Source organism: Choloepus didactylus, chromosome 4 (genome assembly GCF_015220235.1).
Source record: "Choloepus didactylus isolate mChoDid1 chromosome 4, mChoDid1.pri, whole genome shotgun sequence".
Classification (NCBI taxonomy): domain Eukaryota; kingdom Metazoa; phylum Chordata; class Mammalia; order Pilosa; family Megalonychidae; genus Choloepus; species Choloepus didactylus.
In genome coordinates this window covers 64,918,791-64,936,978 of record NC_051310.1, presented here as the reverse complement: position 1 = coordinate 64,936,978, position 18,188 = coordinate 64,918,791, and the positions used below count along the sequence as shown (strand labels likewise).

The 18,188-nt window shown below is 36.8% G+C and overlaps 1 pseudogene; it reads left to right on the top strand.

The window, feature by feature from the left end:
- The first annotated feature begins 16,285 nt into the window (after window positions 1-16,285).
- LOC119531485 lies at window positions 16,286-17,269 on the top strand (annotated as a pseudogene).
- The last annotated feature ends 919 nt before the right edge of the window (window positions 17,270-18,188 follow it).

Below are 18,188 nucleotides of genomic sequence, written 5' to 3'. Positions count from 1 at the left end.
AACAATAAGATACCATCAAAATCAATTATAGGCCTGGTCAGTCCTAAGTCATAATTCTTTAGCTGTGGATCTGTGAACTTAGAACAAGTTATGTTCCAATATACAAAGGAGGAACATTCATAGGATAAACATTCCCATTACCATAAGGAGAAAGAGTAAGGAAAACAGGGTTTAAGGGACCAAAACAGTTCCCAAAGCCCACAGGACAAACTCCATTGGATTTCAAAGTCTGACAGTCATTAACAGAATGATGTTGCATCCTTGGGGCTTGAGAGAGTGGGAATCTAATACTCCCTAAGGGACTTTTGGCAGCCCTTTCCTCTCCAAATGCTAGGGTGAGTTCTCCAACATATCCACATGTTGAGGAGGCCACCTTCTGGACCCCACCCTCCTCAAACATTAGAGCAGCACCCAGATTCCCTTCCATCACCAGGGCACATGGTCAACCCCTTCAGAAGAGTGGGATGGCAGCCAGGCTCTCCCCAATTCACTGAGAAAGTGCTCTACCCTCTTTGGGACCTGGGGTGGCAAATCTCTTCTAGAGCATTGAGGCAGAATGCCCACCCTCAACCTCCAGGGCAAACTCACCCTTTCCATGCATGTGGGGCACTCCACTCTCCCAGCCCAAGGCCTCTTGAGTACAGACCTCAACCTCCATGGCTCTGTCTTTGAAGAAATTCTTCCTTCAATTTATTCCTTGTCTGTCTCCAGTCCAGACCAGCAACAGCTGTCTATAAAGATCTCACAAAAATTCTGTTGGCTTCACATGAAGCATATGGGGGTCAAAGCCATCTGACAATAGGACTTTCCAAAAATTCTTCTGCTTAACTCCTTTTCCCATCTTGGCTTGTACTGAAATGATAGTTTCCCTGTTTGGTTACATCCTTACATTGGGCTGTAGCTTCTGGTATTCCACCCCCTGGAAGCCTATAATTTTCCAAGCCATCAGTTTCTGGTTTCTTTGAACCCAAGAGTTCAGTTCTAAGATATCTCTCTCTGCTTGCATTTTACTATAAGCTGCAAGGAGAAGCCAGGGTACATTCTCCACATGTAGTCTGGAGATCTCCTCAGCTAAGTATTCCATGTTGTTGCTTTCAAATTCTTTCTTCCATCTGACACCAGTACTCTACTTTGCCAAATTCTCTGCCACTTTAAAACAAGGATTACCTTTCCTCCAATTTGCAGCAACACATTCATCATTTCTGTTCAAGGCCTCCTCAGAAGTATTAGTGTCCATAGTTCCACAGTCTCTTCAAAGCAGTTTAGGCTTTTTCTATCAAGCTCCTCACAATTCTTCCAGAATCTTCCCCTCATCCATTTAAAAAGCTATTCCAACATGTTTGGTATTTGCAAACACAGCAGCATCAGCACCCCACTCCTGGTACCAAAATCTGTTCTAGTTTGCTAATGCTGCTGAAGTGCAAAACACCAGAAATGGATTGGCGTTTATAATGGGGGTTTATTTGGTTACAAAGTCATAGTCTTGTGGTCATAAAATGTCCAAGGTAAGTCATCAACAGTCGGTACATTCACTGGAGGAAGGCCTATGGTGTCCAGAAAACCTCTGTTAGCTGGGAAGGCATGTGGCTGGCATCTGCTCTAAAGTTCTGGTTTCAAAATGCCTTTCTACCAGGATGTCCATCTCTAGGCTGCAGTTCTTCAGAAATGTCACTCTCAGTTTCTCTTGGGGTGTTTGTCCTCTCTTAGCTTCTCCAGAGCAAGAGTCTGCTTTCAACAGCTATCTTCAAACTGTCTCTCATCTGCAGCTGCTCTCACAGCTTCTGTGCATTCTTCAAAGTATCCCTCTTGGCTAGCTTACTCCTTCTGTCTGATCTTACATAGTGCTCCAGTAATTTAATTCAGAGGCACCCAGAATGGGTGGGCCAACACCTCCATGGAAATTATCCAGAGTCATCACCCACAGTTGAGTGGGGCACATCTCCATGGAAACACTCAAAGAATTACTATCTAATTAACACTGATAGGTCTGCCCACACAAGACTACATCAAAGATAATGATGTATGGGGGTACATAATACATTCAAACTGGCACAGGTGTGTATGTTGAGGAAAAATAAATCAGTAGGAAAAAAGTAATCACAGACAAAAGCAATTATGTGATACCTTCAGCACTTACATTTCTTGCATCCTAAACTCATAGTACTATTGTTTTTAAACACACAAAAAGATGTAAGAGGAAAATCCCAGCCTCTGCATTTGATAATGGTATTTTCTTTTAAAAAGATTATGACATTATAAAGTGTTCTGAAATGATGTGTATACAGATTTTAAAACTTAGATCATTTCTTTACTTGTAGATTGCCAAGTGGCAGGAAGATCTCTGCACAGCAGTTTTCCAGGGGTAACTAGGATACTGCACAAGTGCTCCCATCCCACAAATATAAAAGAAAATGTCATTTATTTTAATGCATATGAAAAGAATGAATATTCAATATGAGGAATTATTGGTATAATTTTTCATTTATATGTTTAATCCACACATCCATATAAAATTTAGTATGCTTAAAGTTAGGTCAATATTTCAAAATATTTTGAGGTGAATCATGTACAGAAAATGCTAGAAGCTGTGTGTATGAATGGCAGAAAAATGCTTATATTTTCTTTCAAAACATGCTATAAGAAATCCCTAGAATTACACCTGAAGTATAAGGGCTCATGTACATGTCTTATTTTCATGACAAGGATTCACTTATTTACTTTGTACCACCTGAATATGTAGCACAGAGGTTAGCAAAGAGAAAACAGGCAAATATTTGTGGTATTATTAAACTGTAATGACAATAAAATATGCAATTTTTAAGATAAATGGAGCCAAACAAAATTAAATGTATTTAAAGATTTAAATTACTGTTATTCATATTGAAACTTTGGGCAGCAAGGGGAGCTCTCCAGTTTTGCTGGCATCAGTTCCACTAGGCACTGTAATCCAATCACTCTGAACTTTCATTAACAATTATCAATTCTGCTTAAAACTGCTGAGACTGAGATTTTCAATTCAATGAAAAATAAATAATACATTGGCTTGGTCTCATTGTGTAAGTAACATCCCTATCAATATTTTCTATTCCAATCTTATTAAACATTAGAGCAGGAGAGAGTTGGAGTGATTCATGGAGGAGGAAAAGAAGAAAACAATACGATCAAACACTTACAAGTTAATACTGTCTTCTCTTACACTGGAGAGGAAAGGCAGGGTTTCTGGTAAGGATCCAGTCGTGTTTCAGGTGCAGTCAAGGGTGAGTGGGAACCTGAGATGATTAAGACAATGGCAGTAATCATTCTGTCTTATAACCAGCCCAACTTTGTTCAGTTTTAGTTTAAAATGTAGGGAAGCAATGGCACTAGAGAAAACCCCTTTGTATGTAAACCTTGGCATAAAAATAGAACACTGTTGTAATTTCAAATGGTTAATTGCCTTGAGATGGCTCTAGGGAAGCAAAGTATCTTCCATGATTCTTAGAAATTCCAATTACATTTCTGCCATTTATTTCTAGTTTAATTCAGCTATGCTCAGACAACATAGTTATTATTGTTTAAAAAATTGGAACATGTTGACTTTTGGCTTAATAAATGGTCTATTTTGATATATGCCAAGAATGTACTTAAAAAATTATGTACCCAGAGAGCAATAATCTGTATGTCCTATTTAAGACAAGTTAGCCCATTGTGTTATTCATGCGTTGTGTATAAAAATTAGATTTTATTCTTATCTCCAACAATGATATTGGAATTTTAAAAATTCTCCTTTGTGATGTCATTTCTTGCAGTATGCTTGCAGTTATGTCATAAGTGCATACAAATTTGTAATTGTTAAATCTTCCTAGTAGAATCAACTTCCTTATCATGAAGAAAAATCTTTCCCTATGTGGAGCCATACTTCCTACATCTGGTCTACATTTTTTTTTACTAAAATTCAGCCATATAGCTTTAATGACTGTTTTTTTTTGGGGGGGGGAGGCTTGTTTTGCATTATATATTTTGCCATCTTGTTTAAAATTTTATTTTTGATGCCTATTTTTCTGCTTATTTTAAGTATTGTTACTTATGAAGAGCTTACAGTTGGGTATTTTAGTTTTTCATTCCAATAGACAAATTTTGTGTTATATTTGGGTCATTCAGTTCATTTAAATTTAATGTTGTCAGTACCATATATTGAATTTCTGTCTACTCTCATGTTTTTGGTTTGCTATTTGTCCCACCTTTTCTGTGTCCAATATTTCTTCCATTGGGTTGATAAAGTGTATTTTTCCTTTTTTACCATCTAGTAGATTTTCAGTTATAAAATCTTATCTCAATAATTTTAGATAGTACCCTAGAGAGTTCAAAATTATCTTCAACTTATTACATTCTATCTTGTTTCTATCATTAGTTGACAGATCACTCATATGAACAATTATTCAAATAAATACCTGGATATTGTTCCACATGGCCCTGGATTTACTTTTAAGGTGATTGCTATTAAATATGTATTTACATAACTTATATAAAAATAAATTTCATGATTGTATGTCACTGTCATTGTTCTGAATACTTAAGAGTAATTTTGTTTCATTGTATTCAAACCTTCCCACTCAGGGCTTCCCTTCCCTCAACACCCCCATACAGAGGATAGCAAATAATTGTGGTTAATCTGGCTTCCTTTAGAGCCAAACAGCCTATGTTTCTAGGCAGGATCTACAACAAAAGTGCTGTGTGTACTTTAGTAAGTTATATTTTCTTGAATTCCTGAAACCACATATTTATGCTTTCATTGTCCTTCATTCCTTGCTGCATCCACTGTATCCATCTGGAATGATTTCCCTCAGCCTGAAAAACCATCTGTTAACATTTTTTATACCATCCAGTTGATGGTCTTGAACTTTCTTGGCTTTAGTTTGTCTGAATATATATTTCTTTGCTCTTTAATACTTCCATAAGTATCCATTTTTTTGATATCAGACACTGACTATTATGAATACTCAATGGCCATATAAATAGAATCATATAGTATGTGTTCTTTTGTAGTTGACTTCTTTTGAGATATATATATATAATTTTTGGCTGGGGGTGGTTTGTTTTGGTAGGAGTGTGCCACCAGATTTATTGCCCATATTGTAGATATTCATTCTCCTAATTTTTGATATTGTGTTTATTACCATGTTTTAGCTATTGTGAAAAATAAATTTTCTTTAAAATTGCTATACTTGTGTTGGTGGACCTAGACACTCAGTTTTCATGAGCATGTAGGTGATAAATTGCTGTATCAAAAATACATGCATGTGACAAGTGGATAGTGAGAAGCAGAAGAGTGAGCACCAAGACTCAGCCCTCCCAGCATAACAACTATTAAACAGGTAGAACCTGTCTAAACAGCTATTTTGAATCTCCATGAGTGAAAGGAATACTGTAAAGCATCCAGGGAAGAGCAGGAGTAAGAGTCTGACAAATTACAGTAAAGAACAGAAAATTGCTCTTATCTCAAGGTGGTTACTGTCACACATATCCCACTCTTGCTGCACTCCACAAAGGTTCCAACACTTGATAAGCTTGCTGGTAACATAAAGGATGTGAAAAACTTTGTCAAGACCAAGTGAGGGCACATTGAAACTCTGATCACAGCCTTTGATTAATGGCTTTTGATTGCTAGGGCCCTATTCTAAATGAGGCCATTGATTCAACCCAAAATGGCTACAGTGGTGGCAGCCATTTTTTCAAACCATCCTGAGTAATAGAGGTGAACTGAAGACTAGCCATCCACAGGTCTGCATGGGACAGTTAGAAGGAGTGTATTTTCTGGGCAAGCCAAGAGAGCTCCACTTTGAAAACCTGTGAAGAAAGATCTTGGTGACTTACCTGGTCCTCTACTCAGAACATTTTGGAGCCAGTCTGTACAGTTGATGTGGTTGACTGGCCCTGATTCAGCAGAAGAGACAGACTTATGAAAGTCTCTTCATCACATCCCTCAACTCAGAATTTGCCCTTCAGGCAATAGCAGCTTGAGGCAATAAAAGACATGTAAGAATTGTAAAGGCAGTGATACAGGAGCAATGGCTTGTGGGCTTCAAACACCCATGGGCAGGATGTCTGTCTCCTGGAAAATGGGACAAAAAAACTCCTGAAAATAGGGAAACTCAAAAACAACTAAGAAGGAAAAGCACAGGAGCAGACACAGGCACGGAATGATAAGAGGAAACATGCACACTGCATTCATTTTCTGTAGGCATCCCTGATAGGGGTGATGATGCTCAATAAAATCTCTTATCACCAGCTGGTTACAAAACCAAGAAACATACATCTTCAGGGAATAAGTACCAGAATTAACATATTAAAATGCACAGTGTGCAATGAGTGCAAGACAAAGAAACAAGAAATGATGGCCCATCCAAAGGAAAAGGATAAAAATTAAGCAACAAAGAATGAAGAATGCCAGAAAGTGGATATGCCAAATAAATCCTTTAAAAATGATCTTAAAATGCTTGATGAAGGAAAATACAGAGAAAGAACTAAAGGATATAAGGGAAACAATGAATGAGCAAATGAGAATCATAGTAAAGATGTAGAAATTTTAAAAGGAATCAACACAACTACTGGAGTTGAAGACCATAATAACAAAAATGAAAAGTGTCCCCAAAGGATTCAAGGGCAGATTGGTGCTGGCCAGAGAAAGAATCTGATCACAATGACAAGACAATTAAAATGAATAGGGTTGAGCAACAAATATAGGAATTATGAAAAGTGAAAATAACTTAAGAGATCTTCAAATGTACCAATGTATGCAATACAGGAGTTCCAATAGGAGAGGAAAGAAATGGGGAAGAAGGAATAGTCAAAGAAATAATGACAGAGAACTTTAAGTTTAATAATATATATGAATATACACACCCAATGAGCTCAGAATCACCAAACATCAGAAGCATTAAGAAAAATAAACCATTTATTGATCACATTACTGAATACAATGTACAAGGAGAGATTTTTGAAAGCTCTGAGAAAAAGGCAATGAGTTATGTACAAGGAAGTTCCAATAAGGTTGAGTGCTGATTTCTCATCAGAAATAATGAAGAAAAGAAGACAGTGGGTTGAGATACTTATTGTGCTTTAAGAAAACAGTTGCCAACCAAGAATTATATATCAGGTGAAACCTTCATTCAAAAATGAGGGAGAGAGACTTCAGGGCCAAGATGGCAACAGGAACAGGCAAACAAACTTCTGCGTACTGGCCCCACAGAGCCATGGTCTATCCAGGAGAACCCGTGTTTGGCATCTTCTGTCTTGAGAAGTGGAGATCAAAATTGGGTGTCAGTTAACAGCAATCAAGCCTTTTGCAGAATGTGGCCACCCTCCAGACTGGTTCTCTCAGAAACATTGTACTTCTCAATACTCAGAATTTCAAGAGACCACTGAGACCCCAAAATGGTAAAGTGGTGAAAAAGGGGAAGCCGTGGAACTGTTGAAGATGTCATTGTTCAGAAACTGTTGGCTGAACAAGTTGAGGAATTAAAGAAAGTAATAAAGGAAATCCAGGAAAAATATAGAAGACTGAAAAGAGAAGCAGAACTAATTCAAGTTGGGCACATGGATAGCAGACTGGATGAGCTTTGCAATGACATTGCAATGAAACAGAAATTGGAGGAAGAGGAGGCTGAAGTAAAGAGAAAGGCTACAGATGCTACATATCATGCTAATCAAGCAGTAAAAACACCCTCTTGGAGGTTACCAACTTTGATGGTTCACTGTCATGTAGATTTTGCCTCCCCAGGAGGAGACTATTCACTTGGGGACTTGACTGCAACCACTGTGGAAGAGGCCACCACTGGAGTAACCCCTGGGACTTTGCCAAGTACCCCAGTCACCTCATTTCCTGGGATTCCTGACACCCTCCAGGCTTTCCACCCTTAGAAGCCCCCATGACCCCAGTAACAGATGATTCACCCCAGAAAAATATGCTTGGACAGAAATGAAGTGCACAAATACAATAATTGGTGTCCCAGAAGGAGAAGAGAAAAGTAAAATGCTAGGAGGAGTATTTGGGGATCAAATTGGGTAACTCTTTGCACCTTACAAAAGACATAAATATACAAAGAAGAAGCCCAACAAACTTCAAATAGAATAAATCCAAATATAACCACTCTGAGGCATATACTAATCAGATTGTCAAATGCTGAAGAGAAGGAGAAAGTCCTGAAAGCAAGACAGAAGTGATTCACCACAAAAAAGGGAAACCATGTAAAACTAAGTACTGCTGCTGAACAGGCACCATGGAGGTGAGAAAGCAGAGGTATGGCATATTTAAAATTCTGAAAGAGCAAAAATCGCCAGTGAAGAATACATTATCCAGCAAAGCTGTACTTTAAAAGTGAGGGATAGTTTAAAATTTTCACAGACAAACACATGCTGAAGGAATATGGTGACAAGAGACCTGCCCTGCAAGAAATACTAAATGGAGTTATGCACACTGAGAAAAAAGTCAGGAGAGAGAAATCTGGAGAAAGGTACACAACATAAGAGTATTAGAAAGCATAACTTAAAGGAAAAAAGAGAGAGGAGGGAAAAACAGAACTAAAAACAAGTATAAGATGGTAAGGTCAAGAGCTGCATTCACAGTAATGAATTTGAATGGGAATGGATTAAACTCTCCAATTAAAAGGTATAGACTGACTAAATGGGTTAAAATGTGTGATCCATTGATGTGCTGTTTACAAGAGACTCATCTTGACCTAGTGACACAAAGAGTTTCAAAGTGAAATGTTGGAAAAAATATTCTACAGACACTGTAATCAAAGAAAACAGGGGTAGCCATAGAAACATCAGATGAAATAGGTTTTAAATGCAAAATCAATATGACAAATGAATTACACTTAATATATATGTATATATATATATAAAGAAATATATGATTGCATTCAAAATAACAGTATATACATTTTCTCTAGTGTTCATGGAATGTTCTCCAGGAAAGATCAAATGTTGGGGCACAAAACAAGTCTCAATTTAAGATGACTGAAATCATTCAAACCTCATTCTCTTACCATAATGGAATGCAGCTTGAAATCAATAACCACCAAAGAACAAGAACTTTCAGAAATATATAGTGGTAAGTTGTAAATCTCCCATGCAACATGGGACATGACTCCTAGGGATAAGTTTGGACCTGACAAAAGAGATAAAGCATATAATGAAAACACTGGATATACATAAGGTAGAAATTGAAAGTTCAAAAAAACAACTGGCAGAATCTATGGAAATGACAGGCACAACACATGAGATGAAACACACAATGGAGATATACAAAAGCAGATCTCAAGAGGCAGAAGAAAGCATTCAGGAACTGGAGAACCAGAGACCTGAAAGCCTACACACCAAAGAAGAGATAAAGAAAAGAATGGAAAACTATAAGCAACATCTCTGGAAATTGAATGACAACACAAAATGCAGGTAGGTACATGTCATGGGTGTCCCAGAACAAAAAGAAAAGGCAAGAGGGGCAGAAGCAATAATAGGGGACATAATGAAAATTTCCCATCTCTTATGAAAGACATAAAATTATGGATCCAAGAAGCACATCATACCCCAAACAGAATAGATCTGAATAGGCCTAGGTCAAGGCATGTAATAATCAGATTATGAAATGACAAAGATAAAGAGAATCCTGAAAGCACTAAGAGAAAAGCAATACATCACATACAAAGGAAGCTTGATAAGACTATGTGTTGATTTCTCAATACAAACCATAGAGGCAAAAAGGAAGTGGGGTGATATATTTAAGATACTGAAAGAGAAAAACCACCAACCAAGAATCCTATTCTGGGAAAACTCTCCTTCAAATTGAGGGATCATGGGATTGAAAAACTTTCTTGACCAAAATGGGGAAGATAAATTAAACAAAGTAAAGTTTCCAGGGCTGAAAGATATCAAATGGTGTCAAGAGGTCATACTGGAGGTTATTCTTAAGCATTATAGAGATATGCCTTTATAGTTTTTAGTGTATTAGAATAGCTACAGGGAAATACCTGAAACTGTTGAACTACAACCCAGTAGCCCTGTTTCTTGAAGAAAATTGTATAACTTTTTAGCTTATACAGTGTGATTGTATGATTGTTGAAATCCTTGTGGCTCACACTCCCTTTATACACTGTATGGACAAATGAGTAGAAGAATGGGAACCAAAAGTGAATGAATAATAGGGGAGTATGGGGGAACATGGGTTGTTTCAATTTTCTTTTTCTTTTTCTTTTTATTCTTATTTTAACTTTCATTTTTACTATTTTTTGGACTATGAAAATGCTCAAAAATTGATGCTTATGTTGGATACTGAACTATATGATGATACTGTGAACAATTGATTGTACACTTTGGATGATAGTATGGTATGTGATTATACCTGAAGAAAATTGCAAGTAAAAATATGTATTGGGGGTTAAACAACACACTCTTAAACAATCAGTGGGTAAAAAAAGAAATTACAAAAGAAATCAGTAAATAACCAGAAAAATGCAAATAAGAACACAACATATGAAACCTATGGGATGCTGTCCTAGTTTGCTAATGCTGCAGAATGCAAAACACCAGAGATGGATAGGCTTTTATAAAACGGGGGTTTATTTAGCTACACAGTTACAGTCTTAAGGCCCCAAAGCGTCCAAGGTAACACCTCAGCAATTGGGTACCTTCACTGGAGGATGGCCAGTGGCATCCGGAAAACTTCTGCTAGCTGGGAAGGCAGCCGGCATCTGCTCCAAAGCTCCGGCCTCAAAATGGCTTTCTCCCAGGACGTTCCTCTCTAGCAAGCTTGCTCCTCTTCAAAACATCACTCCCAGCTGCACTCTCTTTCCTCTCTTTGAGTCAGCTCATTTATATAGCTCCACCGATCAAGGCCCACCCTGAATGGGCGGGGCTACACCTCCATGGGAACATCTCATCAGAATCATCTCCCACAGCTGGGTGGGGCACATTCCAAGCAAATCTAACCAGCACCAAAAACGTTTGCCCCACTCAAGACCACAAAGATAATGGCATTTGGGGGACACAATACACTCAAACCGGCACAGATGCTGTGAAGGAGGTGCTGAGTGGGATATTCATAACCCCAAACACATACATAAAAAAGGAAGTTGGAGCTAAAACCAAAGACCTAAGTAAACAAAAGAACAAACTAGGGAATGAAGAGAATTTAACACTAATGCAAGTAGAAGAAAAGATATAACAAAGCTATAAGTAGAAATAAATGATCTAGAGAACAAAAAACAATAGAGGGAATAAATAAAACCAAAAGTTCATTCTTTGAGATCAATAAGATTGACAAACCCTTACTAGACTGTCAAAGACAAAAGAAAGAAGATCCAAATAAACAAAATCAGAAATGAGAGGCAGACATTATTATGGATCTCAAAGAAATTTTTAAAAATCATAAGGTGATACTATGAACAACTGTATGGCCATAATCTAGACAACTTAGAAGAAATGGATAATTTACTGGAAACAAACTTAGACTGCCCTGAGAAGAAATGGGAGGCCTCAATAAACAAATCACAAGAGATCCAATCAGTCATCAAGCATCTTCTTACAAATATAAAACAAGGGTCAGATCTGTTTACAGGGGAATTTTACAAAACACACAAAAAAGAACTGGCACCGTTCATGGTCAAATTCTTACAGAAATTAAAGAAAGATTGGTACCTAATTAATTTTATGAAGCTAACATCACTCTATCACCAAAACCAGATAAAGACTACAAGAAAAGGAAACTACTGGCAAAGCTCCCTAATGACTATAGGTGTAAAAATTCTCAACAAAATATTGCAAGTTGAATCCAAAGGCACATTAAAGGAATTATACACCACAACCAAGTGGGGCTCATTCCAGGTACACAAAGGTGGTTCAACATAAGAAAATCAGTCAAAGAAGTGCAACACATAAACAAATTGAAAGGGAGAAAACAAATGATAAGTTGATAGATGCTGCAAAAGCATTTGACAAAATTCAGCATCCCTTTGTGAAAAGAAAACTGTTGAAAATGTCAGAATTGAAGGAAACTTCTTCAACATGTTAAAGGGCATATGTGAAAAACCCAAAGGCAATATGGTCCTCAGTGGTGAGAAAATGAAAGCCTTCCCTTGAGATTGGGAATGAGATAAGGATGCACAATGTCACCACTACTATTCAACATTGTGTAGAAGTTCCAGCCAGAACAATACATCAAGTAAAAGAAATAAGTGCATCCAAATTGGAAAGAAGGAAGGAAAACTTTAATTAATTTTAGATGACATGAATGTATATTTGGAGAATTCTGTGAAATTGACAACATAGATGCTTGAGCTAATAAAGTCAGCAAAATGTGAGGGATACAAGATTAATGTGCAAAAATCAGTAATGTTCCTTTATACTAGTAATGATCTAACTGAGTAGACAATCAACAAAAAAAATCCATTCACAAAAGAATCAAGCACCTAGGAAGAAACTTAACCAAGGATGTAAAGAGCCTCTACACAGAAAATTACAAAACTTTATTAAAAGAGATCAAAGAGGGCCTATATAAGTGGCAAGATATCCCTTGTTCATGGATAGGAAGGCTAAACATCATTAAGATGTCAATTCTATGCAAATTGATTTACTGATTCAATGCAATAGAATAAAAATTCAAACAACCTACTTTGCAGTCTTGGAAAACTAGCTATCAAATTTATTTGGAAGAGAGAGGGAACTTGAATTCCAAAAAAAATTCCAAAAAAGAAGAATGAAGTGGGAGGACTTATATTTCCTTACTTGAAATCCACAGTAGTCAAAAGAGCATGGAACTGGCCAAAGATAGACATTTGATAATGGAACAAAGTCTTCAGTTAAGAAATAGACACCCAGGTTTATGGTCAACTGATTTTTGACAAGGCTCCTAAATCCACTAAACTGGGACAAAGTAGTCTCTTCCACAAATGAGGCTGGGAGAACTGGATATACATATCCAAAAGAAAGAAAGAACACCTACCTCAACCCTATACAACAATTAATTCAAGTTGGATCAAAGACCTAAATATAACAGCCAGTACAATAAAACCCCTAGAAGATAATATAGGGATACATCATCAATACAATTATTATAAGAGGTAGCTAATTAGATCTTAAACTCAAAGCACAAGAAACAAAAGAAAATAAATAGATAAATAGGAACTCCTCAAAATCAAAAGCTTGTGTGCTCAAAGAATTTTGTCAACAAGACCATGAGGCAGACAACTCATTGGGAGAAAAGTTTTGGTAACCATATATCTAATAAGAGACTGATATCCAGCATACATGAAGAAATCCTACAACTCAACAACAAATGTACAAACATCCCAATTATGAAAGGAACAGTGATATGAAAATACATTTTTCCAAAGAGGAAACAGAAATGGCTAAAACTCACATGAAAAAAAATATTCATCTTAAAAACAATTAGGGAAATGAAAATCAAAATTACAATGAGATCATCTCACATGAATAAGAATGGCTGCCATTAAACAAATGGAAATACAAATGATGGAAAGGATGTGGAAAAGTTGGAACTCAATGTCTACTTCTGGTGGGAATGTATAATTTTACAGATGCTGTGGAAGACAGTTTGGCCATTCCTCAGAAAACTAAATGTTAAGTTACCCTATGATCCTATAATTCCACTACTCTGTATATACCTATAAGATCTGAAAAAGTGACATAGACATTTTCACACTGATGTTTTAGTGGTGTTTTCACAACTGACAAAAGATGGAAACAATCCAATTTCCTTCAACAGGTGAGTGGATAAATAAAATGTGTATACATATGATGGAATATTATGCAGAAGTAAGAAGAAATTAAAACCTGAAATACATGACAAAATGGATGAAGCCTGACAACATAATGCTGACACAAAGTGAGAGACATTTCATATTATCACTAATATGAACTTTTTGTATAATGTAAAATCAGTGTCTTAAAATGTAGAATATAGAGGATCCAGATGTAGACAGAAGCTAGAGAAGAGGAATGATTACTTAATATACACAGACCTGTTAGTGAGGCTGAATTTAAAGGAATGGGAAAGGACAGGGGTGAGGAAATCTTATTAATGGAATGAAAAGTATCAGTACTGTATTGAAGGTGAACATGATTGAAAGGGGTTGTTTAATGCCATGTATCCCACAGGTAAGTGCTACAAATATAAATAAGTGATTGCATGATGTGCTTATAAGGTATGACACTGGTATGGAGTTAAAAACATAGTGATATATGGGGAAAACTAACCATGGCATACCATGTACTATGTTTAATAGGAAAACCTTACTAGAACCACATTAATACTAAGAATAAATAATTAGAGCATAATAAGAGCTTTGGGGTGTTTTGGGTTTTGATAATTTTTTTAAGTGAGAGTGATGATTGAACAACAAAGTGAAGATAATGTGAGACATTGCTTACCTTGGACAGAATATATTCTGTGTGAAATTAGGAACCCCCTATTTAATAAGTCAAGCCTTTGATCTTGAGGCTTGCTGTTGTGAAACTTATGGCTGTAAAGTGAAGGCTAATTCTAACTATAATTATTTTTAACAGTCACTTCCAGAGGGCCTCTTTTGTTGCTTATGTGTGGCCTTTCTCTCTCTAAGCCCAACTCTGCAAATGAACTCATTACCCACCCTGCAACATGGGACATGACTCCCAGGGGAGTGAAACTTCCTGGCAATGTGGGATGAGACCCCCAGGAAGGAGCCTGACCCACACATCAGAGACTGAGAAAGCCTTCTTGCCCAAATGGGGAGAAAGAAAGTACAAAATAAGGGTTCAGTGGCTAAGATTTTTAAAATAGTTAAGAGTTTGTTCCTAGAGGTTACTATGGTGCAAGCATCAGCTAAATATTTCAAATGGCCACAATATGCCAAGCCCAAATCAAAATTGTTCCCCAAAATTCTAATGAATACACAGGTCCCTATCTGAGACTCTTTAAAATTTCACTCATTAGGTTTATTTTTCAGAAATTTGAATCCTCCAGAGTATTCCTATGCCAGATATGTCCCCACACCCAGAGGTAATAACCTCTTCAAAAACATCGACCTGATGCACCCCCTTCCCCATACTATTGACACCCCCTTAGAATATGAAAAAATTAGAGTGGTCAGTGCCCACATATCCCCAAAGATTGAAATAGTGGTCCAATGAGAGGGAGAAGTAGCAACAGATAAGACAGGATTTAACAAAAGACCATGAATGCTGGATCATATAAATATATTTTTACTCTCTAGTGTATTAGAAGATCTAGAAGGAAATAATTGAAATTGTAGAACAGTAGCCCATACAATTCTTTGAAATTTTGTCTTTAAATTCTCATTTAATTTTACTTTGAAAGTTATCATTTTCTACTATATGTATTATATTTCACAATAAAAAATGCAAAAAAAACACAAAATCAGTTGGCCATAAAAAATTGACTCAAGTGTATGCTGTCTGCAAGAGACTCACCTTAAATTTAAAGATAAAAGTAGGTTGAAAGCGAAGGGATAAAAAAATAACATGCAAGTATTAGCTAAAAGAGATCCAGGGTAGTTATAGTAATGCCATAAAAATTAGACATTAGGGTCTTTGCCTGGGTAGTTCTGTAATGCTGGTGTGTCACTGGGAGCTCCAGGATCAACATGGATGTGGACAAGATGTGACCTTCTGCCTGAAATATCTCAATTCATTTAGAAGTATCAGTGCATACTTGAGTTTGCATATTATGTAAAGGAAGCACTGGTATGTGAGTACAAGATGCAGAACCACAGAAAAATGTGAAAGAAACAAAACAAGTGGCTGGTGAAGACTCTGAGATGATCTTTTTGGGGTGGAACATGTAAATGAAGATGCTGAGCTATTTTTGGACTGACTTCAAATTCAAAACCAGTTGTTTCAAACTTTTTTTAACAGAGTCATGCCAGGTCTAATTCAAGGAGAAAATAGTATGGTCACCTCTGACAAGGTATTTGTCATGCATTGCAGGCTATAAGTCCTGTGACACTTACATCAAGAGTGGCCATCTTGCTGGTTGCACAATCTGAATCAAAAGCAACAGGTAGTCCCATTATTATTGAGACTTTGTCTGAACCTGATTATAAAATTAATTCACCACATGTCATGTCTAATAACTTCAGAGCTATTTTCTCCTGTGAGTTCTTGCAGCATCCAGGAAGAGCAGCACTTTCTGTAGGATGTATAGATGAAAGTCCTTGTATATCAAAGTTACTTTCCATTTCTGAAGGAAATATCATTAATACCAAAAGGACTAAATTCAGTCATGGACATTCTTTAGCTTTGTCTCCCTTGGGTATGTCTCATACCAAAAGCAATCAGCAAAATATACCCTCCAAAGATTGTCATACCTTGTTAAACCATGTTCAGAATGGAGCACTTTTTACAATGTTTTTGCAAAAGGACAATTTCAAGCCTGTAAATCCAGTCAGGGAAAATGGAGGACTGGCAAAATAGATTTTTCAAATATAACAGGTCAAGAAACTGCTGATTCCAAGAAAGGAAGTATGATTGTGTTACTTCATGATGTTTACTATGGACAACATAAAGAAAATGGGCAGCCAGAACAGAAGACTGACACAAAGCTTTAATGACTCAGCTGCCTTAAAGTTCTAAAAATATTAAATTTATGAATGACATGAAGCAAAGGGGTGACAGCTGGGAAAGGCACAGCACCTGCCAACATGGCCACAGGCAATTCCCCTCTACTTTCCAGCTGCAGTGCCATATTGAAAGTGTGCACACCCTCAGGAACCCTCCACTCTGTAAAATCTGTGAATTGTCAATTGAAACAGACCAGGTTCTCTTACAACACATGAAGGACAGTCACAAACTTGGTGAGAAACCTTACATTTGACAGCCTTGGAACTATAGGTCATCAGCCTTTGCTGATGTGGAAACACATTATAGAATATGCCATGAAATTCTAAAAATTTGCTTTGTCCCTTTTTTCTAAAACTTTAAAAAAAGACGTCACCATACATTTGTCATTGCAGAGGGCACTGAGAAAAGAATGTTCATGAGTGTTCCAAATGCTGTCTACAGTTTTTAACTTTTAAGGAGAAATTATAGCACAAGACCTAGTATCATCAAATGTTTAAGAAGCCTAAGCAACTGGAACCATTGTCTTCTGAAATAAAATTTGATATTCAAGTGTCCCTGGGACCTCTTCAACCAGGATCAGTGGGAGTAGCATCCATTACTGTGAGCATGTGTGACTTGGAACCATCACCCCTCTAAAAATAGAATTCAAAAACCCCTTATTAATTCTAGCTTTGGTAAATTTTTGAAAGCAGATATTTTAATCCAAATCAAATACCTCCACAGAAACAGTGTTCAAACCATGTATTTGTCAGCAGCAGAAAAAAGAGTGGCACAAACAGATCATTCATGAGTTTCTTTTACTTCATGATGTACAATATGGTTTGCTTTGAACTATGAGATGTTACTTTAAAATATATTCATTAGCTTTCATGTAACCATCTAGTTTAACTTATAAAAGGTGTATGTGTGCAAGAGAGAAAGCAGGAGGCAAAAAAAGGGAATACATTTTTAATATTTGTTATTTATTCTAACTTTGGAAGTTTATTTGTCTGTATATAGAATGTCTAAGGTTTTGAAGTACTTAATTTTATTTTCATCTTTTTCCATGTATTGAAGATTTCAATATTAAGTCTTTTCCAACTGAAATGGCTTTGTTATGGGAGGAGACCTGACTGTTTTCACTGCTGAACTCCCAATAACAGAAGAAGAAATGTAAAATCCACAATTATGTGGAAATTGAAAACATACTCTTTATCAGTGAATTAAAGAGTGTATTAGCCAGCATTCTCTAGGGAAACAGAAACAATAGGAGGTATTTGCAAATATTAGGAGATTTTGTCAAAGTGCCTCACAGAATTGTGGGGATGCATATGTCCAAATTCCATAAGGCAGGCTGCAGGCTGACAACTACACTGAAAGTTTTCAATGAATTCCCCAGGAGAAGTTGGCTGGCTGAAGTAGAGATGAAAATTGTCCCTTCTGACTGCTGAAGACATCACTTCTCTTTTTAAAGACTTCAACTGATTGGATGAAAATATCTCTCTTTGCTGAAGAGACCCTCCTTAGTTTGTTGGAAATATAATCAACCTAAATGCAATCAACTTGATTTAAGTCCATGAAATGTGCTCGCAGTA